Genomic DNA, 25,925 nt, shown 5'->3' with positions numbered 1-25,925 from the left:
GGCATTTTACTCTCTGCCCCTGGTCACCTCTGCGATGGATGGTATGGTTTGCTGGAGTTTCCACAAAGACTGTCGGCCCTGGGCGAGTCCTTTGGAAACCTGGGCACAAGTCTTTCTTGTAGGCTTTAAAGAACATGCATTCGCCGGGTATAGTGGGGCACGCCTGAAATCTCAGCACCTGGAAAGGAGGCAGGCTGAGACAGGAGAGTGGCTAATTTGAGGCCAGCCTGGGGTGCTTAGGGAGACCCTATTTGAAAAACCAAAGAGAGCATGCCTTTCTCCAGTCACGGCTGAGTGAGCACCTGCATTTCTTCTCATACCCTGTACAAGAGGGAGATTCTCTAGGTTATATCAAAGCAATGATGCCACTAAAATTGATGATGACTCAGTGAAGTGTTTACCTTGAAAGCAGGAGGACCTGAGCTGGATCCCCAAGATCCACATAGAAAGGCAGCCATGGTGGCATCTTCTTGTAATCCTAACACTGGACAGGAGAGACAGGAGGAGGATCTCTGGGTGCACCTGGGACAGCATGGCCAGGAATAATGGGGTGCCAGAGGGCTTTGAATGGGGGCGTATGAACAACTTCCAGGATTCAGGGATGTCACATATGGTGCTCTGGAAATGGACTGAGCACACATTCCTTTTCTCTGTAGCATCATGTGACACCCCCTTAAGATGAGCTCACAAGGTGAGGCAGGCTGCTCTGCCCAGGTCCCTTGTCTAGACATGGTGAGAGGTACGGTGGGAGCTGAGAGTGAGCACTGAGTAGACGAAGCATGAGAAGCTGAGACCGAGCTGGGAGGGGAGATCACAGGGCTTCTTTGAAAGTCTTGTTAGGATTTGAACTTGCTAGTAACTTGACCAATGTACTATCCAAATTATGTAGGACAATTTGGATTAACTTTTGTAAAAATTTTATGTATGTATGTATGTATGTATGTATGTATGTATGTATTTGTGTGTGTGTGTGTGTGTGTGTGTGTGTGTGTGTGTGTGTGTGTGTGCATCTCTTAGAGCTGGAGTTACAGGTGGTTTTGGGTTGCCTGATGTGCGTGCCGGAACTGAACTTGGGTCCTCTGCAGGAGCCACAGATTGCTTTCTTCTCTTCTTAGCTCCAGTGCATCCACTGGAAGAAGGGTGGCTGAGGTAATGATTGCCTGATTTGCCCCTGGAGAGACAAGGGACCTTTTCAAAGAGCTCATCAGAGGCCCAGATCTTCTGGGGCCACGGTGCAAGGGGAAGAGAAGCAGGAGACGCCGAGGGCTAGTTGAGACCTCACCTTGGTCCAGTCTAGCCACAGTGGCCATGCGTCACTGTCCGTAAATGCGGAAGTCTCTCATTCTGGGCTTCAAGGGTTGGCAGGGCTGGTTCTGTGGTGGCCACTGTCCTTGGTTTAACCACGACTAATGTCCTGCTGTGTGTCCACATGGTCTCCTTTCTTCTTCTGATAAGAGCAGTGTTAGTCTAACATCGTGTGTGTGTGTGTGTGTGTGTGTGTGTGTGTGTGTGTGTGTGTGCGCGTGCGTGCATGCATGCGCTGGGTACACACAGGTGTTTAGGTGGGTATACTAGCTGGGTTTTTTTTTTCCTTCCCTTTCCCAAGCTCCCAGAATAATGACTCATGAGACTCATTAAATATTATACAAATATCTAGGTCAGTATAGCTAGACCCTTCTCTGACTAGCTGATAGCTTAAAATAACCCACTATAAGAATCTACATTCTGCTGTGTGGCTGGTTACCTGAGCTCAGGCACCATGCATCTGTCTTCTTCATACCTTGCTAGCTGTAATTTCACATGCCTGGTTCTATCTTAGAATCCCGTGTGCCTGCTAGATGTCCCACCTATTTCTTGCCTCAGCTATGGGCCATAGGATTTTTTTAAACTGACAAGTGTTTCACCCATACTATACACAAGAGCTTCCTTCTACAGGTGAGCATGCGTGTGTGCACCTATGTGTTTATGTGGGCACATATGTATGCAAGGGCACATAGATGCCCATGGGGAAAACCTCAGATACTGTCCTTTCTTTGTTTTTGTTTTTTTGAGACAGGGTTTCTCTGTTCAGCTTTGACTGCTCTGGACTCACTTTGTAGACCAGGCTGGCCTCTAACTCGCAAAGATCTGCCTAATTCTGTCTCCTTGAGTGCTGGGATTACAGGTGTGCACCACCACACCTGGCTTCTGTTTTAAAAAATAAATATTCAGCCTAGATGGCTATGTTGTCACCAAGACCTGAGTTCAATCCCTTGGACCCATGTGGTGGAGAGAGAACATAATCCTGAAGTTTTCCTCTGTTTTACACACACACACACACACACACACACACACACACACACACACACACACACCACATACACCACACTCTCACACACATGTATATATAAAACTGTATATATATATGAAGCATGGGAGAATGGGGGAAATAGAAGGATCCAGAGGGTCCTAGAAACCTACAAGAAGAACATTATGATGGGTAGATCAGGGCCCAGGGGTCCTGCTCAAACTATGGCACCAGACAAGGACAATACGTGCAGTAAACTTTGAACCCTTACACAGATCTAGCCAATGAACAGAACATTCTCGACAGTTGAATGGAGAGTGGGGTATGACTTTCACATGTACTCTGGTGCCTCATATTTGACCACGTCCCCTGGAGGGGGAGACCTGGTGGCACTCAGAGGAAGGACAGCAGGCTACCAAGAAGAGACTTGATACCCTATGAGCATATACAGGGGGAGGAGGTCCCCCTCAGTCACAGTCATAGGGAGGGGAGTAAGGGGAAAGTGGGGCTGGGGAGGAATGGGAGGATACAAGGGATGGGGTAACAATTGAGATATAATGTGAATAAATTAATAAAAAAAGAAATAAAGACTTAGTTCAAGTTTGAGAGAGAATGATATGCGTGGATGGACGTAGGTGAAGCACTGGCTGTCAGCGCTGGCCACCCGCAGCAGGGACAGCTGGGGTGGGAGATTCTACAGCTATCCACAGTACAAGGGACGTTCCCTTTGATGGTACATTATTTTCAAATTTATGTGTATGTGTGTGCACCTGGGTGCGTTTATGTGCATCATGTGCATGAGGCGCCCACAGAGACCAGAAGAAGGTGCCTGGTCCTGTGGAACTGGCACTACAGGACGAGGTTGTAAGGTGCCGTGCAGGCTGTGGGAACCAAACCTGGGTCCTCACCTGAGCAGTAAGCACTCTTTACCTGCTGAGCTGTCCGTCCATACTCTAGAATTTTAGAGGGAAAGGGCATCTGAGCTTAGATAGGAGGGGGTCTGTGTGCCTAGAGAGAAGGGATGCCTGGGGAGGGGGCTCTGAGTTTAGTGGAAGGGTCCAGATGGGATGTGAGGTCGTAACTCAGGAAGATACTTCTACTGCCTCTTGCACCCCCAGTGCCTTAACCCACTCTAGGAGCTTGGTTGGAGGATGCATGGGAGATTGATTCCCTCTATAGGGACAGACTCTGGGAACTAATGGTGTCCATTCTAGATTTTAAAACAGGTGGCCTAGAGTAGGAGTAGGCTGTTGGCCGTCAAGTCCACTGTCTCCATCTCCCCAGTGCTGGGACTACACATGGCTTTTCAGATGTGGATTGCAAGGACCATATTCATGCCTCATGCTCGCATGGCTGAGTACTCTTGTCTTTAGAATCGGCCCCAGGCTGGGGAATTCAACATGTAGCCTTAGAAATCTGTGGGGCTCATGATAGATCCTGACCCCTGCAAGAGCCAGATGGCCAGTGTGTTCATGTGTTCTCATGAACCCCCAAACTGTGAAGAGCTGATTACACTTCCTGGCCAAGCTAGAAACATGTCCTCTTCTCTCTCATGATTGCTCTCTTGGGACCTAGACTGAGGTTTGAATTAGAGGCAGCAGCAGCAGCAGCAGCAGCAGCAGCAACCACAACAAGACCCTGTTTTGCTTTCCTGGATGTCCTTTTGAGCACATGTGAGCATTCATTTTATCTTGCTTTTTTTTTTCCCCATAAGAAAGGCTTCTGCCTAATTGGGCTTTGCTTCTGTGTTCCCTTAACAAGCAAGCGCCTCCATTTCTGCTGGGATTGAAAGCCCCAATCAGTTCAGATAAATCAGCTCCCCTTAAAACACTGATCTTGGAGGGAATAATGATCTAACTTACTTTTGGTTAATTACTTTTAGGTGAATTAGACATGCCGGCTTTGCTGTCTCCACTTCCCTCAGAAGTATTTAAGCCCTCAAATCTATTTAAACCTTTTCTTTTACTGAAATTAAGATGCCGAAAAATTCTGCTATTAGAAATAATTTAGGGTTTTTTTTTCTTTTGTAAGTTCAGCTTCACGGCTGTGTAATTTTAATAATTTGAATTGAAATTGATCCTGTCCTAGCCCACACAATGGCACCAGAATGCCATTTTCCTTGTGATATTTTCTCACCCAATTGGTGTGTCAGGCTTAGTAAACAAATAAACATAACAGAGAGGTGATGGCAACTGCAAAAGCAAGGCAGGTTCTGTACCCCACCTGTGGGTTAACTTCTGTCACAGTGACAGCACAGCAGAGATTCCCATTGTGAAAGGAGAGAGGGTGATCTCTGCTCACTGTTTCAGGAGTGTCAGCCTGGTCACGTGGCCCTGTTGTGTTGTTTGGGAGGCATGTGTGAGAGAGGAGACCTGCACCTCATGGGGGTCAGGAAGCAGAGAGAGGGACATGAGCGGCTGAGGACTTAGTGTCCCTTTCATAACTCCATCAGTAAGATATACCTCCTGAAGGCAGGGGTCAAAGCCTTAACACATGGGCGGGCCTTCCGGGGACACTTGATTGACATGCTACGTCTCTTACTTTTTTAAAAATTTATTTTCCTTTTTTTTTTTAATTTGTGTATATGTATGTGTGTGTGCAAACGCTTGTGCAATGTGAGTGTAGGTGCCCATGGAGACCACAAGGAGGCGTTAGATTCCCCTGAAGCTGGAGTTGTGCATGGTTGTGAGTCAACAGCTGTGGGTGCCTAGAACCAAATTCAAGCTTTCTGCAAGAGCAGCAAATCCCTTTAACTGATGAGCCGTCTCTCCAGTACCCCCTTCAAAGAGTATTTTCAGTGTGTGTGTGTGTGTGTGTGTGTGTGTGTGTGTGTGTGTGTGTGCACGTGCGCACGTGTGTGTGGATGTGGGTGCGTACAAACGCCTCTCTCTCTCACACAAAAGGAAAAATAATCATTTATAAAGGTCAGAAAAGCTAGAGCTTTGAGCACAAAGCAATAGATCACAAAATAGCTATTTTGATAAAAATTCCAAATTTTCCAAAGGGAAGGAAAATGCCATAAATAACAATGTTGTTAAGAGGGGAGTGAAGGGATACGGCGTGCGGCTGAGTTTGTAGAATGCTTGTCTATCGTGTTAGACCATGGGCTCCCTCCCCCAGCTCCCTAGCAGCAGGAGGCGACTCATGCCTGTGGTCAGAGCCCTCGGGAGATGGAAGAGGAAGATGAGTTCATGATCATCCTCTGCTGCACAGTGAGTTTGAGGTCGACCTGGTTACACAGTCCTGTCAGAAGAGGGGGGTGATTAATATTCCCAAAGTAAGGCACAGAGTTAAAACATGAAAGATGTAGAAAAAAAAAACCCTGTAATTTTGGGCATTGTAACAGCCTTAGGTATTATCAAGGCTTTCTGAATATTGTAAGGAATCCATGCATTTTGAGTAGCAAGTAAAACGGTATAAGAAGAGGGATGGTCTTTCTGCCTCAGCCGCCCAATGCTGTCGGCTGTTAGGAACTTTACAGGGCCTCAGTGTCACAGCAGGGAGTGGCCCTCAGTGTGCCTGCTGCTACAGTGCAATCCAGTGGTCAGAGAAGGCACTAAGGGAGGCAGGCCTGGCCCAGTGGCCTTCAGTGTGCATGCTGATGCTGCAGTGCAGTGCAGTGGTGAGAGAAGGTGCTGAGGGATGCAGGCCTGGCCCAGTGGCCTTCAGTGTGCATGCTGATGCTGCAGGGCAGTGCAGTGGTGATTGAAGGAGCTGAGGGATGCAGGCCTGGCTCAGTGGGGCCTTCAGTGTGCATGCTGATGCTGCAGGGCAGTGCAGTGGTGAGAGAAGGCGCTGAGGGATGCAGGCCTGGCCCAGTGGCCTTCAGTGTGCATGCTGATGCTGCAGGGCAGTGCAGTGGTGATTGAAGGAGCTAAGGGATGCAGGCCTGGCTCAGAGGCCTTCAGTGTGCATGCTGATGCTGCAGTGCAGTGCAGTGGTGAGAGAAAGAGGTTAGGGACGCAGGCCTAGGGAATGGGCACACTTGGTGAGTTGCCCTTATTTGTGATACCCACTGTCATAGGCTGAATGTCACTTTCCCTTTGTTTTACTTTTCTTCATTACTGGCCCCTCTGGGCCCAGGCACGTGCCTACTGGGGCTCCAGTGAGACGGGAGTTCTAAGTTCTAGGGGAAAGGACCTGTTGATAGCGTTTGGGTTTCATTGACTTGGTCTGACAACAAATAGAACCCTCTAGTTCTGCTCAGCAGGATCATCACCCTATGGATGTTCCTGCGTCTAAAGCCTTGGATCCCCTGGAGTTCATGTTCAGTTTTTGTCCTCCATGGGAGTAGAGTCCCACCCCCATGCACAAGCACCGTCATCAAAGAGAACTGGCAAAGTGACAGGGGAGACCTTGCTGTTACAGCTGTTGATCCCAAGTCAGGGTTTCTGCTTGCCAAGCTCTAGGAGAGGATTATAGACCCCCAAATACTGAGTAAAAGCAGTTTTCTGAGTGTTAAGATTCATGTGGGCCCTACTAATCTTTTACACACTTGTCGAGTGTTCATTCTTGTCAGCCAGAATGAATGCCTCAAGCAGGTAGAATAGCCCTCGCCACGACTCCCAGAGCTGCGTCTCCTGTGGAGGGCTGCTGTGGTGTCAGCCGCCCTCCTGGATGTTAGCTGAAAATTCTCAGAAGAGATCTGGATTCTTGGCTTCCAGGTGGTGGAAATGTTTCTGAAGGAGTAAGAGGCTTGGCTTTGTAGGAGGAGGCACGACACTGGGCGTGGGCCTTGAGATTTCAAAAGCTTACCGCTGTTCTCAGCCAGCTCTCTCTTCCTAGATCTTGTGAGTCAGATACGAGCACTCTTCTCAGTTGCTGCTCCAGCACCATGCCAGCCTGTCTACTGCCATGCTCCCCACTATGATGGCCGTGGACTCTAACCCTTTTCTATGATCCCCCCCCCCCAATTAAATGCTTTCGTTTGTCAGTTGGTCATGGCGGTTTGTCATAGCAATAGGAAAGTCACTAAGATACGGTCTCTATAGACTCAAAACCACTCTACAAAGAGACATCCATGACCACTGAAGGGCCAGAAAGCTCAGTTATAAAAGAATGGGCATAAGAGAGAGACGCTAGTCCAGGTGAGGGTCAGGGCTGTAGTCAGAGCCTCCTTGTGCGGATACCAAAGCCAGTTCTCAATTCCAACAGAAGCGCCCAAGCCAAGACCTCTGTGACAAGACACCAGAAGCAGCCTGGGGAGGGGAGGGTTAATTATGCTCATTGTTTAAGTTGGCCGTGATGAGGAAGACACAGTGGTGGAAGCAAATGGCAGAGACATGTTCACAGGGTGCAGATGAAGAGACAGAGAGCTTCAGGCCTGAATCAAACCCAAGCCAGTCAGTCAATCCTTCCAGGTCCCACCCCTAGTGATCTAGCTACCAGACACTACCTCCTGAAGACTCCAGAGACCCCAACCACAGTGGGGGACTGAGAGTTTGAGATGTGAGCTTGTTGGAGAAGGTGAAGAAGGGGTACTCGAACTCACTGAGACTAGAGCTGGGTTACGGCCTTGGTTCTTTACTTTAAGTCCTGGTAAGGTGGAAGAGCGTGAAAGATGAGGTCATAAGAAGGTGCCAGGAGTGACTAATGACCAAGCTCTGCCTCAACAGCCAACACCATGCCTTTCTCATATAGCTGCAGGGTGAGTCTCCCTAAGTCCTGGGGGATCTGCATTGCAGGAGGCTAATAAGGATCCATCCCAGCCTGCCCTATTCATTTATACTTAATACATTTTTCTTTGTTGCTTTCAAGATAAGATTTCTTTGTGTAGCCTTGGATGTTCTGGCCTTTGTAGACCAAGCTGGCCTCAAACTCATGGAGATATGCTTGTCTCTGCCCACCACCTAGTGCTGGGCTTACAGTCATGTGTTACCATGCCTGGTTTATACGTAATACTTTTGCTGTTGTTGTGATCACATGCTTAACAAAAAACCATTTAAGGAAGGGTGTATTTATATTTTTTATTTATGTAGTGTGTGTGTTCATATGTCATGGAACATATGTAGAGGTCAAAGAACAATTTGAAGTTGACTTTTTCTTTGCATTGGGTCCCAGGGATTGAACAGAGGCCATTAGCCTTGATGGCAGCACCTTTAACCAGTGAGCAATATTCATGACCCACAACTGTGATTTATATGTAGTGTCCTCAGGATTCTCAGCACACTGACCGATGGCACATGTGGCGTTCCTCATGAGTAGGACCTAGTCTCCATCCTTGTTAAGCTGTGTCTCCAGGAAAACCTATCTATACTGAGTTTTCTATTCTGATACAAGTCACAGGCTGTCACATAAGCTCAGACAGGATCTAGGGACCAGCCCCTAACTCTTGCCTTGTCCCATTAGTTGTCAGAGGAAAGACAGAAGAAGAATAAGACACACAGACAAAGGAATCATTACAGAGAGGGGGTCACTTGAACTTTAGAGGCATTTTTGTTGTTGTTGATGTTTAATGACTAAATGTGTTTTTTTAAAGTTAGTTCTTGATGTTATTTTTCTACACCTGTTTAAAAAAATAGTAGCAGAATGGCACTACTTGACATTTAAGATGGGGAAAAGAGGGAGGTGGGGCTATTTTGCTTGGAAAGGTCACACTTTTGTCTAGAGCTGCCCATGACAAATGGCCAAGCCGGCTTCCAAAACCGTGGCCATGAGCACTTGGGCACACTGCACCCGTGTTTTAAGCAAAGGAGAAAGGGAACAGAAAGAGAAGAAGACTGGTAAGCCAGACACGTGCGTCACACTTGTAACTTTAGCACTTGGGTGTCTGAGGCAGGAGGATCTCTGAGTCTGTAGCCAGCCTGGACTACAGAGTGAGGTTTATAGAGTGCACGCAGTGTAAGCTATAATGTAACAAAAGACAAAAGCCGAAGGAAGAGCGGGCTGGCGAGATGGCTCCGTGTGTAAAGGTGCCACAATAGGTGTGTGCAGGCCAGAAGGCAACTTCCGGGAGTTGGTTCTCCCCTTCAACCACATAGGTCCCACAGAGTGGACTCAGATTGTCAGCTGATTTGGCGGCTAATGCCTTTACATGCGGAGCCATCTTGCCAGCCCCCTCTTTCTTCAGCTCTTGACTTTTGTCAGTGTCACTTGTATTATATGCTCTGCTGTTCTTTCATGTTTCTCACCTCCTAGAGCAGGAGCTCCTGATCATTACCCCTCTCCATGCTTTGTACCCAGGTTCTGCATATTTTTGGATGAAGTAGCCTGGTGAAAGGAAGTTGAGCATCACCTGGGCGAGTCTCCTTTTTGAGAACCTGGGTGAATTTTCATTTCCGGCAATAGACATAGTGACCCCTGAGGAACAGGTCAGTGACGAGGGCAGCAGCCAGTGTCTGGCCAGGACGCCCAGTCAGGAACGTCAGCTGACTGCCTCAGTGGGAACTTCCCTTGCTGGTTTCTGCTGGGTGTTGTAAGCTCCTGGTTTGAAGATGTTACCCTTTTGCTCACCTTTTCAGTTGGGCGGCTCCAGTCATCTTGCCTGGATGCTGTGAGCATCTGATGCTGTCTACCAGCTGCTGTTCTCTATTTCACTGTGCTCTCTTACTGTCTCTGTTTGTGCCTGCATGTATGCATGTGTGTGTGTGTGTGTATGAATGTGCATGAGTGTGCATGAGTGTTTGAATGTGTGCATGTGTGAGCGGGAGTGTGCATGAGTTGTGAGTGCATGTGCATGAGTGTGTGTGCGAGTGTGCGTGTGTGCGTGCACTCATCTACACATCCTAGGGCATTGAACTCAGGTCCTCATGCTTGTACTGCCAACACTTGACAGACTGAACATCTCCCCGGACCCTCCCTGAGACAGGGTTTTTCTGTGTAACCTTGCCTGTCCTGGACTCCCTTTGTAGACCAAGTTGGCCTCAAACTCACAGCAATCCACCTGCCTCTGCCTCCCGAGTGCTGGGATTAAAGGCGTGCGCCACCACGCCTGGCCACAGGCTTGCATTCTTAATGACCCTTCATATCTGTGTTAGTTTCTTTTCCCTGGAACCATACATTTGGGCATCTTTTCTCACCCCAAGAACATAGATGGATGCACTGTTTTTTAATGGCCAGTTTCTTACCAGATGCAAACCTGCCTTTGGGTGCCATGGATGTGTCCCATCTGCTGCTCTAGGAACTGAGATGAGCAACCTCGGTTGCAGTTTCTGAGGCCTCGCCTCCAAACCACCCTTGTTCTTTATGTCTTATAGATAGTCACTTCCTTGAACAGAACAAATTCAGACTTAATATACATTAGTTGGCAAATTGACACTGGGTGATTGCACGCTGGTTTTGCCTGCCAGCTACTGGCTCAATTTTGGCGAAGCCTGTAATCTTGTCCTCACTGCAATGCTCAAGCAATTACTGGACCATTTTATTTCACTTTCTCCCTTAATATTTTATAAAGAGGGGAATACGGGCAAATTAAATTCCTGATACAAGTGATGAAAAGCAAGGGTCTTGGATACAAGTGAGACAAAAATAGGGACTATCTGACTTTAATTGGATCCGTTTTAAGTTGAAGCTAATTAATCATTTTAAGCAGCAAAGGGAGAAACACAAAATTAAGGAACTTGTACAAAATGCTAAACATATCCTATCGAACAGCTAAGTGTGATTAAAGATACATATCTGTTCTTTCTGGATCGCAGCCAGTGCAAGCCAGGATGCCTTCAGTGACAGCAAGGACTTCAGATTAGTCAAGCCAAGGGAAGCTGTTAGGTTACAGAGTTGCAAAGGATCATGGGTCACTCAGAAGGGAAAGGTGAGCTTTGCAGATTAGGGAGCTGGGAGGCAGGGCTACCAGTATGCACTTGGTTAGCTCTTGTTTCTGATTGGCTCCATTTTTCAGATTCTACCCAGACAGTGTAGATGCCAGAGGAAGCAGGTTTCTTGGCATTATAATCTCATATGTTGAGCGATGTATGTGTTTATGTGTGTCTGGGTGCACATGTACATGAGTGTGCATGTATGTGGAGGCAGGTGCTATTCTTCATGTCATCTGCCTTAGGTTTTTGAGACAGTCTCTCTCACTGGCCTGGAATTCACCAAGTAGGCTGGGCTAGCTGGCTAAGGAGCCCCCACATATGCCTGGCTATGTGTCCCACATGCTGGGATTACATAGTGTTTGCCACTATGCCTGGCTTCTTTTACATGGACCATTGGGCTTGGAGTTAGGTCTTTCTGCTTAGAAGAGAAGCACTGTATGGATGCGGCCATCTCTTCAGTGCTGAGAACCTTTTACTTGTGTTCACAAATGTATCCCAGAATAGATCCTGATAGGCCCTCTTTGGATCCTTCACCCACTTCTCCACCAATCACTGTGTTTATAGTGATTGCTCAAGGATGAGTCACATGATCATCTGTGTGGTCAGGACACCCCACAGTCTGCTGTTAGAATAAAGAAGACAGGGGGGAATGTATCAGGCATCCTGAACTGTAATGGCCCCAGCCCATCACTGAGCCCCGACTCCTTCTTATCTCTCTGAAGAAACAACTGACCAGCAATGATTCCTGACTCTTGTGTAGTTTCCTCTCATTTTAAAGAAGAGGACTGTTTGGTTGGGTGAGCAGCCCTTGGACAAAAGTCTCTATGATATCAACCTCACCGTGTACATAGACTAAATAATCGACATTCTGGGCATGGCTTGTACATATATTTTGGGCACGGTGGGAGTGTGCATTTTCCTAGCTCGTCTGGCTCTGAAGGGCTCTCTCCAGGCAGCAGAACCGTGGTATATATTTAAAATGCCTGGCAGCCTCCATCCCAAAAAGAGTTAATCTGAGAACTATAAAGAGAGTGAAAATAGGGCTGGAGATTGCAGGGACTCTGCAGAGCTGGGCCTTCTGGCTTTGAGTGACAAAGGTGAAGGAATGAAATACGCATCCCATAGTGATTGGTCTTTCATGTAAATGGATGTGTCAACCTCAGACTTTCTGGTATCTTCTTATGCAGGTGACTTGTCACTGATTCTCACACCATTTGCATGTGCTTCCTTCTTTGCCAGAACATGCAGACCGTAATATGGTCAAATGGCGTACCTTGGTGCTAAGGCGAACCTGGTGTTGCACATGTGTGTGCACAGTAAGGAGTGGATCTTGCCTGGACAAGACCCAGTTCTGTGGGTTTGTAGCATTAAATAATGTGAGATGTTCTGTTGATCATTCTAAAGGTTTGAGGGGAAAGAACACTGACCCAAATCATCATGGCCAAATTAATTAAAGCACACTTTTTAGAATTCATGTACGTGCGCTGGCTTTCCCTAAGTCAGGGTTTGAGAGGCCAGCCTTGGCCATGAGGAAAACAAGGCTTTTATAGATCACGGATAGGAGGTTTCCAAATAGGGTTTTGGAGGGCAAATTAGGCAGGGTTGACCTCTGGCCTCCACATGCCCACTGGTGCAATAGTGGCACAGATGTCACAGGAGTAACTCACCATTTTCTGATGTGATTATATGGCCTGCTTTGCAAGTTGAAACCCACACCTGACACTGATATCAGGGTAAAAAAAACCTGGAGTTGAGAGGTCGTAGGTAGGCAGGCCCCCTGGGAGAAACTAGTACTGTCACTCTGCTAAATGAGCACATTATTATAACAATTTTGGAGTTGTCATTGTATTCATAGGTTAGTGTGTCTGTAGACCCTCATTCAGAAGTTTTCTTGTCCTAGTAGATGGTGGTTAACACAGAAAGTCACAACTTGCCAAGGCACAGCTAACAAGAGACCAAGGAATGCTTATCCCTAAAGGGGGCATTTGCATCACATTCCTCCTCTCAACACTAAGGGATTATTGTAGATGAGGGGGCAGAAGGATTGTAGGAACTAGCGGTGGTGAGTGACTATGGCAATGGTGGTTTTTAGACACAGCAGGGTGGGTGCACATATGAACTCGGAGTGGTGTGACAGCACGCACACAACCTGCACAAATCTTAAGCCAGAGATTGGTTAGGTGGGCACAGTGCCCTGACTTTAGCTAAGGAGTTATTGGTAATTGAAAGCTGCTGGGAGAGAGAAAAATCATTTTCTAAGGGTGTGGCCTTTGGTGAGTTGGCCACACCCCTTCAACGGAAAGCCACACACTCAAAAACATACCAGCTGAACTTCATGGGTTTAAAAAAGGATAGAGAAGACACAGTTGGATGGGTGGGTGTGTGATTTTCTGTGTTGTGATAAAACACCATAACCAAAAGCGGCTTGTGGAAGAAAGAGTTTATTTTGGCCTACCATTCCTGAGGGATAACAGTCCATCATGACTCCGTGAAGTCAGGGAAGCAAGTGGAAGGTGTGGAGCAGGAGCTGAGAGCTGAGAGATATCTTCCACTGTGAAAACAAGCAGAGAGTGCAAACTGGAAGCTGGGGGAGGCCATTGCCTCTCTAAGCCCACCTCCAACAAGACTGGACCTCCCTGAGGTTCCATAGCATCACCAAAGCGGGACGTTAATTGGGGGCCCCGTGTTCAAACAGCCAAGCCTACTGGGGGCATTTCTCATTCAAGCTACTACGGCAGGGAAGAGGGGCTGGGAGAGGGGTTGAGTGTGCTCAAATACACTGTACAAAGTTCTCAACTAATAAAAGTGAGGGAGGAAATAATTTAATAATTTGCTAACAGGAGATTTCACTCACAGAACCAGCTTCCATTTATTGTCTACATGCAGGCAAAGCTGTGGGCAGCCTCTTGATGGGTCCTGATGGGTCCTTGTAAGAGATGTCTGAGGATGTCTTGGCTGGGGATAAGATTAGAGGTGAGGTCCTTTCCAGCTCTGTTCCTGTTAGTTTCTAGGTTCCCTCCCTCTCTCTCTCTCTTTTTTTTTTTGGTGTGTGTGTGTGTGTGTGTGTGTGTGTGTGTGTGTGTGTATGTGTGTGAGTCTGGATGTATATTATGTATGTGTGTATATCTGTATGTATGTGTTTATATGTGTTGTGTGTGTGGGGGGGTGTGTGTGTTTGTAGGGTCAGAGTTGACATCAGGTGTCTTCCCTGATTGCTGTCCACCCTACTTTTTTCAGACGGGGCCAGTCACTGAACCTGGAGCTCTGTGACTAAACTGGACTGTCTGGACAGTGATCGCCAGGGATCCATTGTCATTACCTCCCCAGCACTGGGGTGACAGGCATGTAATGTCAAACCCAGCCTTTTTTTCCTTTTGAAATTAATTATTTATTTATTCATTCACTTTGCATCGCAGTCATAGGTCCCCTCCCTCTTCTCCCAGTCCCCCCCTCCCTCCCCCCTCTCCTATTACTTAGAAAAGAGGAGCCCTCCTAACCCCCCAGATCATCAAGTCGCATCAGGATTGAGTTCATCCTCTTTCCCTGTGGCCAGGCAAGGCCGTCCGTCCCGTCAGGAGGAAGTGATAGAAGAACAGGCAACAGAGTCCATGTCAGAGACAGCCCCGCTCCCCTTATTAGTGGACCTACATGAAGCCTGAGCTGCCAATTGGATACATCTATGTAGAGGACCTAGGTCTAGTCCATGCATGGTCCTTGGTTGGTGCTTCAGACTCCACAAGGCCCCTCTGGGTCCTGGTTAGTTGACTTTGTTGGTCTTCTTGTGGAGCTCTCTTGTCATCTCTATGTCCTTTTATCCTTTCTCCCACATTTCCACCAGACTCCCTATGCTTTGCCCAATGTCTGTCCAATATTTGGGTGGAGCCTCTCAGAGGACAAGTCTGATAGGCTCCTGTCTGCAAGCATAGCAGAGTATCATTAATAGTGTCAGGAGTTGGCTCTCTTCCATGGGGTGGGACTTGGGTTGGGCCAGGCATTGGTTTGGCATTCCCTCAATCTCTGCTCCATCTGTTTTATCTTTATCCCTGTAGACAGGCATACCCAGCTTTTTTTTTTTTTTTTTTTTTTTTTTTTTTTTTGCACGGGTGCTGAGGATATAAATTCAGCTCCTGAGGCTTGTGAGGCAAACACTTTACTATATCCTCAAATCTTGTTTTTGTTTTCAAAAGGGAATTTGATTTAGGACCAGTCTTTGGTTTCTCCTAGACTGGTGAAGTAAACATTTGTCATTCTCAAAACCCACAGATTAATCATTTGTGCAAATCAGAGCCAAGCCCCGAGCCTCTGACCAGGAGGCCCTGAGCCTGCTGCCCTTGGAGCAGGATCTGCAAGTGTACCAGCTGATGCATATGTATATCTCTTGCTGTGGAAGCTTGGGGTCCTGGGCATCCAGGGGGTAAAGCTGTGTTCACTAATCATAGCTCAGCATCAGCATTTGCTGCAAATCCCCTATTATCTCTGCATCATTAGTAGTTTCTAAGCTGCCGACAACTAATTTCACAGTGAATTTTATTTCTCCCTGATATTTTAAATAAGCCATCACACTGGGACCCAGCTGACATGCTGCTGAGAAAAAAAAAAAGCAAGCCAACATGCATTGGGCTTTCAGAGACTCTCCCTCAGTTAGGCCCTAGGTCATAATCCAAGGTGGCAGTTTAGTGAAGGCACTGCCCCCAGCCCTTATGTAAATCAACTATGCCTTAGTAGTGGGGGTGGGGGAGGAGGGGAGATTGTATTCATGGTTAGATTTGGCAGTGGGGAGGCCTATTGCTACCCAACTCTTTTCTCTAGTCACCCCGAAAGTATGAATGAATGACATAGAGCCTCAGAAAAGTTAATCCAGGCCTGGCAGTTCAGACCTGATGTCCCAGCTACTCAGGAGGATTGCAGATTTAAGGCTTGTCTAGGTTATAGAGTGAGTCCTGGGTTCTGTCCTCAGTGCCACTGCTTCTCACAGGGACACTCATGAGCTCAGGTCTACACAGTATGTGATGGCATGTTCCTGCTGTGAAGAGGACCTTGTGTGTGCTCAGTAAACTTGCCTTTTATTATTTTCCATTCAGGGTGCTTTCAGCAAGTAGCTCATCTGTGGCTCACATTGTAAGTGGCTTTGACACCATCCAGCCCCTCTCCGTTTCTGGTCACCTCAGTGGTTCACTGTGGGAATGCATGAGGAATGGCCTTTGGAAGATGGACAATAAAGAATGTAGGATCTCCCGGCACATAGCCCTGGAGCTGTAGAGCAGAATAGATAGAGAATAACTTGCCTCTGGGGACCTTCTACCCCTGAGCTGTGGCCATGTCTAGTCCTCTGTAGGGCCTGGCACTGTTAGAGAAATGCTGAGCCTTTTGAGGCAGTGCCCAGGTGCTTGTCTGTGCATCATGGTCCCTTTAAGACATAGAGAGCCGTAGCAGTTCTGTCCTTTGGGCACAGAGGACAGCTCTATTCCTGAGTCAGTTATGTTTCCAGGTGCTGTGGTAAAATAATGTGACATGAAGCAAATTAGGAAGGAAGAGCTTACTGTGACTTACAGCTTGGGGAACCAGTCCATCATGGTGGTGACAGGAACGGAGGCCACAGGTCTCCATCACGTTCACATCATGTTTACACTGGATCTGTAAGCGGAAGTTAGAAAGCGATCAGGAAGTTATGCTGGCGTATAAGACTTCAAAGCCTGGACCCAGAGATCCAAAAGGGTTAAACCTTCCCTAACAAGGTCAGCAGCTGTGGACCAAGTGCTCACACACATGGAAAATTCACACCCAAACCATAATAGTCTCCGCACGTGGGAGCTCCTTTTCTGGCAACTGGAGAAATAAGATGAAGTTTCAGAGGAGTCTCTGTTCCTGTGTACAGTGTTAGGTGTGAGCACATGTGCTTATGTAACCCACTACTGTAGCCCATGGGGTCTGGATTGGTTCTTGCCACATGCTCTAGCTGAGGAGAGAGAGGCCTGGCAGAGACAGATCTCTGTCTCCCGCCCCGGCTACAAGCGATTTTCTGCTAACACACAATGTTGTGGCCAAATGGAGGAAGTGTTATTCCTCTGCTCTGCACAGAGCCTTTGCCTTCTCCCCATCCCTATGGGTGCTCAGCCTTTTTGAAAGGGATTCATGGGCTGCCCTCTGCAGCCCGTACAGCTCAGCAAAGAAGAGGGAGGAGTGTCATGAGTGATTGTCATCCAAGCCAAGCAACCATCATCTTGCAAGGTCATCCATGTGTGGCCGCCTGATAGTTAACACCACCACACAGAGGCAGCGGCTAGGCCAGGAGGTTCTCTCCTGAGTACCCAATGGCTTTCCATAACCTGTCAAGGCTGCAGCTGCATATGGCCTAGGGGAGGGGCTAGAGTATTTAGAGACCAGGGAAGACTAGAGTAGAAGCTCCATCTTTGTGCTTGTAGGGGAAGCCCTCATTGGGGATGAGTAAGACTCTCCAGGTGCAGATGTCTGGGGGATGGGTACCTACACCCTGTAAATAACCTCTCACTTTGGCTATGTAAGGAAGTCCAATCAGTTTATTGGCTCCCCATTGTGAACTTTTACCAAACAGTGCCTTTGGTTTGCCATGGGGCGCTGGAGAGGATGGGTAGACTTTGACTTACTTCTTCCCTATGGAGGGAATTCTATCGATAAGGAGGAACATAGCAGAGGCATCTGAGGTGTCCGATGGGGAGAGATGGCCACTTCTCAGCTGTGCTTGACAAGGTTGGGCTCACTTGAAGGCTGCTCACCGTGGAGGCATCCAGGAAGCCGCAAGAACCAAGAGTGCTATTCTAGCTTGCTGTCTGTTGCTGCGATAAACGCTATCTCCAAAAACCAGCATGGGGAGGAAATGGTTTATTTAAGCTTACACACTCGGTAGTCTACCATGGAAGAACACCATAGTTGGAGTGAAACCAGGAGTGGAAGCCAGAAACCACACAGGAATTCTGCTTGCTGCCTCTCTCACTAGCTCACTCTCAGCTAGATTTCCTCACACAATCTAGGACCGGCTGCCCAGGAAGAGCACAGTGGACTGGGCCCTCACACATTGATCGGCCATCACGAAAGTTTCCCAGACACAGACAAAGGCTAATCTGATCCGGGAAGTCCCTCAACTGAGATTTCCTGTTCATTAATGGCTTTTGGTTGTGTCAAGTTGTCAACAAGCAACTGGGACAGCTGCAGTTTTCCCCCTTGGCCCCAACTTATGGGGAAGCAGAATATATAGAGAGATCATCTGACCGTACACATGCCCACATATATGTGCACACACAGCCAGATGCTGGCACATGCACATGTACACACACGTGCACACACACGCTTGTTGTTATGTGTGTGCTGTCGCTGGTTGGGTTCTGTTCTGGGCTGAGTCAGAAAAGGGTGCTGTGGCACTGGATCTGATAGGGAGTGGATTCCAGTGTTTCAAGGTACTGACATATGACACTGTGCTGGATAGGAAGAGCCATGGGACAAGGGGTGGGGAGGGAGATGTGTGAGCTGTGACCTTCCATGAACTTGAACAGCAAGGCTTTATCCTAGAGTGGACCACATAGGGTCCTGGTGCTACCAAACTCCTGAGGACACAATTTATGCCATAGACCCTGGAGACTCCTTCTAAGAAGGAGCCATGTAAGCTCCCCACCTGAGGGCGTGTCACACACCCACAGACTTATGTGTGGCTCATGGGGCGGGGTGTGTGTGTGTGTGTGTGTGTGTGTGTGTGTGTGTGTGTGTGCATGCTTCATGTCCATAGGCTAAGTGTCACAGTCTCCTAGTTAGCTTTGACGGTCCAGTCGACAGAGCAATGGAACCCTCTGAGAAGAGAATCTCAAATGGGGAACTGCCTGGATCAGACTGGCCTGATCTGTGGGGCACTGTCTTGATTGCTAATGGATAAACGAAGTCCCAGCTAACTGGGGGCAGCACCGTTCTCTAGGTCTTAGGCAGTATAAGGAAGCCAGGCAAGCATGAGCCTGTGAGCCAGTCAGAAAGCACTGTTTCTCCACGGGCTCTGTGTCAAGCCCTTGCTTGAGTTCCTGCCTCGAATTGCCTCAAGGGTGGCCTGTGACCTGGAAGTGGAAGCCAAACAAGCCCTTTCCCACACAAGTTGCTTTTGTTCCGAGCACTTTGTCACAGCAGCAGAGAGGATGCTTGAACATAGAAACCAGCAAGATGGAGTGTGGTAGGGAAGAAGGGGACTCGACACTGTCCAGAGCTGTGCAGAGCCAGTTCCCCAGACGGCCTTGCACATGGGTTTACCATAAACTTTTCTCTGTCTGTGGACTGCCACAGTGATGATTACTTTTGCAGTGTGCGATGGGCTTTACCAGCTTGTGTTTGTCCTGCACCAATGCCACCAAGAACAGAGCTGGAAGCTAGGTCTGTAGGGCTGTGGTCCGGGCTCTTAGAAAGCCCTAGAGGGTCTCTTGTAGGGAGACTTCGCTGTTTTGCTCCCTGGTGGCTTTTTTTTTTTTTTTTTTTTTTTGAAACAGGACCTTGCTGGCTTAATTTCATGATGCTCCCTTCTCAGCCTCCCAAATGCTGGCGTTACAGATGTGGGGCGCCATTTCTAGCTTTGGAGCTCAGAGTTTTTCCTCCTGGTTCTCTGGAGTCTTCCAAGCGCCCCTCGAGCTTTGGTCAGGAGGTCTTTTGATTCCTTTGCCTGCTCAAGCAGCAGAAGGAGGCTGCCAGTGCAGATAAAGGATGCTTCATTTGTGTAGCTACTCAGACTTGGGCCTGTTTATAGCAGATGCATATCTTCCTTTGAGCAGCTGTGTGAATGATCAGGAATACATGAAAGTTATCCACTGGAGGAGATTGAAATCCTTAGCTCCAGACCTGTGCAGGTTGGAGTGTCTTAAAAGAGAGAGAGGTTTGGTCACATGGTGACACTTTAATTAGGTAACACTTGTATGGGTGGACTCCAATAGATGAAAAGCCTACAGCAAGTGTCAGGCCTGTAGCTGGGAAATGGCACAATTCAGGGCTGGGATTGAAATGAAAATTTCACATAAGCAAGTGTGTGTCCCAGTCAGGTGCACCAATTGGAGATCCTGTAAAGCTGAATGTACCCAGCCACCTCCTCCTGGGCCAGGCAGCCTCAAGTCCCTGTTGAACTGAAGCTGGCAGTCACATGAATGGGGGAGTTTACTAGAGGTAATTACAGGGGAGGGAAGGAGGCGGGAGGGAGGCTCTGTGTGCTTCTGGGAGGGGCCTCTCTTTTTCCTTGGCACAAAGGTCTCTCTCCCTCTGATGCTGTTCTGTTTTCATGTATGCTGCCCAGGACTGGATGAAAGACTTGGGTGCCAGGTGCCTTGTGTGGCCTCCAGAGGGGACAAGGGGACAGGGGAGTGTTTGCTCCCAAGCTCAGTCACTTGGCCTATGCACCTGTTGACACCCACTCACCCACCTGGGCTTCCTTTTTAGTTCTTCTAGGATGTGTCTCATCCAAAGGACAGTATGATAGAGCCCAGACAAGAGGCTCCTGTGCGGCCCTGGGGATCAGTGCCTGTTTGACAAGACCCTCCTGAAATGCCATTCTTGCCTGGAAAATCCCCCAGGGTTCACAGTGAGAACATTTGAGATCCCTGGAAGGAAGAAAGATTGTTACACCCTTGCCTTAGTGTCCAGTATATCTCCACATCAGGTGGCACTCCCTAAACCTCAACAGTACTTACTGGGTGGAGGCCAGGTGTGGTCCACTGATGATAAAACCAGAGGACATCAGAGGAGACAGTAGAGTAGACTTCCTCTAAGTCACGTGATCAGGCCCGTGGTGAGTGGTGGCTGGTGTAAGCATGAAGACAGGCCACCCTGTGATAGTGATGATCCTTGCTCATCATCTCCCCAGCATCAAAATCCTTTATGTTTAGCTAGTTAAGTGGACTCAGAAAGACAAATATTGCATGCTCTCTCTCTTATGCTGTGTCTAGATTTAAGTGTGTGTGTGTGTGTGTGTATGTGTAATAGAAAGTGGACCATGAAAGGGAGGAAGAGGTCTAAAGGGATAGAGAGGGAGGGGGCTCCCACAACAGGAAAGGAGAATGGAGCACAAGTGACAAAAACAGAAGGGTGACTGTCTGGGGAAGGGAGGGGATCAGTAGGAGGTAAGGAGTGAATAGGAACCAAACACACACACACATACGCAGACACGCACATGCACAACACACACATGCACATACATGAAATGAAACCCATTCTTTTGTATTCTAGTAAAATATTAATAATAAAAACAACCTTGAATGCTGAGGCACGGTTGGTCCGTTAGGTACTTGCTATGTAATCAGGAGCATCTGAGTTTGGTCCCCAGTATCCACTCAAAAATCTGCCTGTGGGGCGCCTGCTCCTGCAGTCCCAGCTTTAGTGAGGCAGAGACAGGAAGCTCCCTGAGACTGGCTGTCCAGCCAGCTTAGCTGAATCAGCACAGTCAGAGACTGTGTCTCAAAAAATAAGGCGGGCAGTAGCTAAGAAAGAAATTCGAGGCTGATCCCATTCTTAACAGATTCCAAACCCCAAAGCATGTGAAGGGTTCTCAGGGACAGGTCCCACCATAACATCGGAATGGTAGTATGCTTTCTTGCTATCTGGGTTAGCCACACCTAGAGCCTACTGCCATATAGAAAGTGGTGCTGTTTCATCCATTCATCTTCTCACCGACTCCAGCCTTCTCAGCCCCTGTCCCCCACCCTAATACCGGTTTCAGAACCTTTCCAGTCACTCTTGTCTCCCCCAACCGCCCCCCCCACCCTGATCACAGATGAACCAAATAGCATGCTGGGCATGAGAAAGGATTCCTACAGAACAGAACTCGGCTTGCACACACATAAACAATATGAATGAAAATTAACTTAAAGATCTTTTCTCCCCTCCTTAACTATGACATTATGCCGATGGGCCTGCTTGATTTCTTACATGGCTACCTTTACATAAGGGCCCCGCTGTTTTACGATGTCAGATGTGACCTTTCCGACAAAACGTGCACACTGCGCCATACACAGAGGACTCTTCGAAGCTAGTAATTTTCATGATGCAAATTTCAGAGCAGAACGATCCCATTAACCAAATTAGCAATTCATAAACGCAAAAGTTCATGGCCAGGAAGCAGCCACGTCTTTCTAGAAGGTATAATTTTAGCACATTGTACAGTTAAAGTGTGGTTTCTCCCCTTTAAATATATATAAAAAAGTATATAAGGGCTCTAATTAAATAGGTGAAAGCCATGTATGAAAGAAAATCAGATGTACAGGCAGTAAGGTGAAATTATGACTAACAAGGAGCTGGAGAGCTCCAATACAGGCGGGAGGGCTGCGCCCTGTCTGTGCATGTGCCATACAGGCCACAAGGGGATGCATAGGCCTTGGGAAAGGTGCTCCAATGGCATGGTGGGTGACCATGCCTTGGGAAAGGCATACTTTGAAGTTGACACCCCACTTGTTGCACGGCCTATATCATAGGGGTTGGAGACATCGACTTAGCTTTACTTAGCCTCTGAGACACTCTGCCTGGTTTTGAGGCAGATGTTGCTAGAAGACACAGGCCAGCAGTGTCTCAGCTTTATCCAGTTCTTTAAAACATTAGAACTACAAGCCAGGCAAGGCAGCTTCTGCCTATAGTGCCACCAGTCAGGGGGCAAGGTGGATTAGTGTCTTTTCTCATTGCTATGATGATACATCTGACTCTGGAGCATCTTAAGGAAAGAAGGGCAACAGTTTGAGGACTTGAGCTATCATGGCAAGGCTGGTGTGGTGACAGGGAGCTTGAGACATCTGGGCACATCCATCCACAGTCAGGAATCAGAGAGAGAGAGAGAGAGAGAGAGAGAGAGAGAGAGAGAGAGAGAGAGAGAGAGAGAGAGAGAGAGAGAGATGAGAGGGAGAGGGAGGAGGAGAGAGAGATGCGAGAAGAGAGAGCGAGGAGAGAGAGAGAGAGGAGAGAGAGAGAGAGAGAGAGAGAGAGAGAGAGAGATCAGCACTGGGGCTCAGATTGATTTCTCTTTTTATTTGGTCCAGGACTCCAACCCAGAGAATGGCTTTGTCCTCTTTAAGGATAGGTCTCCTCATATTAATTAACCCAGTGTAGAAAATTCCCCAAAGCTATGACATTCGGCTTGTCTTCTAGTTGTTTCTAGATCCAGTCAGGTTGCCAATCAACATTAACCATCACACTGAGGCAGGAGGATCACAGTGAGTTTAAGGCTAGGGTGAGCTATGTAGACCCTCTCTCAAACAAACAAGCCAAAAAACAAAACAAAACAAAACAAAACAAAAACTCAAACCCAAATGACATTAATTTAAGCATAAAAATACTATGTACTCCACAGCCTGGTCCCGCCACCTGTCCAGAACCCTGCCACGTGATTCTGTACACAGCTGCATGCTACACCAGTGTGTTAGTTCACCACGTTTTGTCTATCTGTTCTCAGTGGGTGGGCGTTTGGGTTGTTCCTACTCCTGGCAATTGTAACGACGTTACGCTGAATATTCATGAGCACGTTTTTGTTTGAATACCTTTTAAAAGTTGTTTGTAGTCTATACCCAAAATAAGAGTGAAACATTGATGCTTCGAGGTAGGGCACTTAGAAAGCAGGATCTTAAATGACAGAATCCAGGTGCAGAAGGCTAAGCCTTCGCAGCTGCTGGGACCTCTTAGGTGGTACAACTGGGGGAGACGTGCAATTGACAATGAGAGCTGTGCTTTCATTTCTTTTAATGTTGCTGTGATAAAAGCAAAAGCAAATTAAGGGGGGAAAGAATTTATTGTCCCTCGCAGTTCAAGGGTATGACTCATCATGTTGGGGCAGTCAAAGGAGCAGAAACATGAAGTAGCTGGCCAGGTGGCATTCATAGCCAGGAAGCAGAGAGCAACGAATGTATGCTGCTGCTGCTGCTCACTTCCTTTTCTCCATTTATACAGTCCAGGATCCCATCCAGGGAATGGTGCCGCCCACAGTGGATGGATTTTTCTACCTAAATTAATGCAGTCATAATAATCCTCCACAGACATGCTAGTGGCCTGTGTCCGGTGTGACCACGTGACTATTTTACAAACACATTTGTTTTATTTGTATGTATGTATGTATGTATGAATGTATGTGCACACATGTAGCTTGTTTGTGTGCAGGTACCAATGGAGGCCTGAAGGGGACCCTGAATCCATTACAGCTGGTGTAATAGGGTTTGTGAGGTACCCAATATAGGTGCGGGGGTCTACTCCATCCTTTGATACAGAAGTAACCACTCCCCAACATCAAGTCCAGCTCCAGCCTTGTGATTCTGGTTTCTGTAAAGTTAATAATCAACACGGACCATCACAAGGGTGGAGACTTTGCAAGTCCTCAGGATCTTAGTCTACAAATCATGGTTTCCTACAAGCTACACCACATGATGGAAGGATAGAACTGACTCCTCTGACCTCCATAGATGTGCCATGACACACCTGAGTGCTCATACACAGAATAAATCAATAAAAAAATTAAAGTCCAGATAATATTAAAATGTGCAGTTCTCATCCTCGGTTTTAATGAAAGAAGAAGAAGAACAGAGATCAGCTCTGTCCATTGCCTCTTTGATTTCTTTCCTGAGGTGGTGGAGAGTTTTGCTTTAGTGTCGTAACTCACGTTTCGGTACGTTATAAATGCCAGTATCCACAGACTGCTGTGGGTTGGCATGCTGCCTTGGGCAGTGCAGAGGAAAGGTGGACCCTTTTGGAATGTGCAGTCAGTCTCCTAGCTTCCACTGACCCCGTGACTAAAGACACTGTCAGATAGCACCCAAGGACCACAGGAGCGATTTCCCTGCTTTGCATACATGTTTGAGAGATCAAACTCAGATACTCCTGCTTGCATGGAAACTGTTTTATCAACTGAGCCACTGTCTCAGCCTTTGCCAACGTATTTTAAAAGTACCTTGATTTATAATTTTCTTTATTCTGTTACTATAGAAACTTCATGAAGCCATTACCACATTGGAACATGATACTCAGGGTTCAATCAGGACCTGTGTTCCTGGGCGATGGTCACTCGTGTTGGCACTGTGTGGGAAGAGACTCTCCCCTTCCTCTGAGAAATACATACTTGAGATTGAAGGATGACTGTGATGTCCCGATATGTGAGGTGATCCCCTGTACTCTGTGATAGGTGGTCACACTTGTCATGACCTTCAGAGGCAGCACAGCCCATTGTGGCAGCAGTAGAGAGGCCAAGCACTCTGCTGAGTGGTCCCTTTATCATCCTGCATCCTGCCCCAGGTGGGGAGAAAGGAGGCTGCCTGGCTGCCCAGTCTGCATTTTTTCCTTTTCATTTCTTTCTTCCTTCCTTTTTCTTTTTTTTTCTGCAGAGATGGAGAATAAAGCTGTGGCTTCCTGCTATTAAGCGGGAGTGTGATTAGTTATAGGAAAATCAATTCATTCTTTGGCTTTGGGGAAGGCTTTTAAGTGTGAAAGGGGATGCTAATCCCCTGGGAAATGATTTTTAAGCAAAACTGCCTGAGTTGTGCCAGCTGCTTAGATAAACACAGAGGGGAGGGATGGATGGCTGCCTTCTCGCTCTGCACCAGGACTTACAGAAGTCAGTCTGTTTCTCTTATTCCCCTTCCTTCCTTCCTTCCTTCCTTCCTTCCTTCCTTCCTTCCTTCCTTCCTTCCTCATCCCTTCCCTTCCCCCCTCCCTCCCCATTCCTGTCCTTCCTTTCCTCCCTCGTCTCTTCCTCTCATCTGTTTCTCTTTTTCTCTTTTTTTTTTCTCATTCCCTCTCTCTATTCCTTCCCCTCTTTCCTGGCCTCCTGACTTCCTTCTTACTTTAACACCCCTCCCCCCATACCTTATTTCCTTTTTTCTCTCCCCATTTTCCTTCCCACTGTGCTCTCCACTTTCTTCCCTTGGAGAATA

Source organism: Acomys russatus, chromosome 25 (assembly GCF_903995435.1).
Source record: "Acomys russatus chromosome 25, mAcoRus1.1, whole genome shotgun sequence".
Classification (NCBI taxonomy): domain Eukaryota; kingdom Metazoa; phylum Chordata; class Mammalia; order Rodentia; family Muridae; genus Acomys; species Acomys russatus.
Note: the sequence above shows the minus strand (reverse complement) of the source record.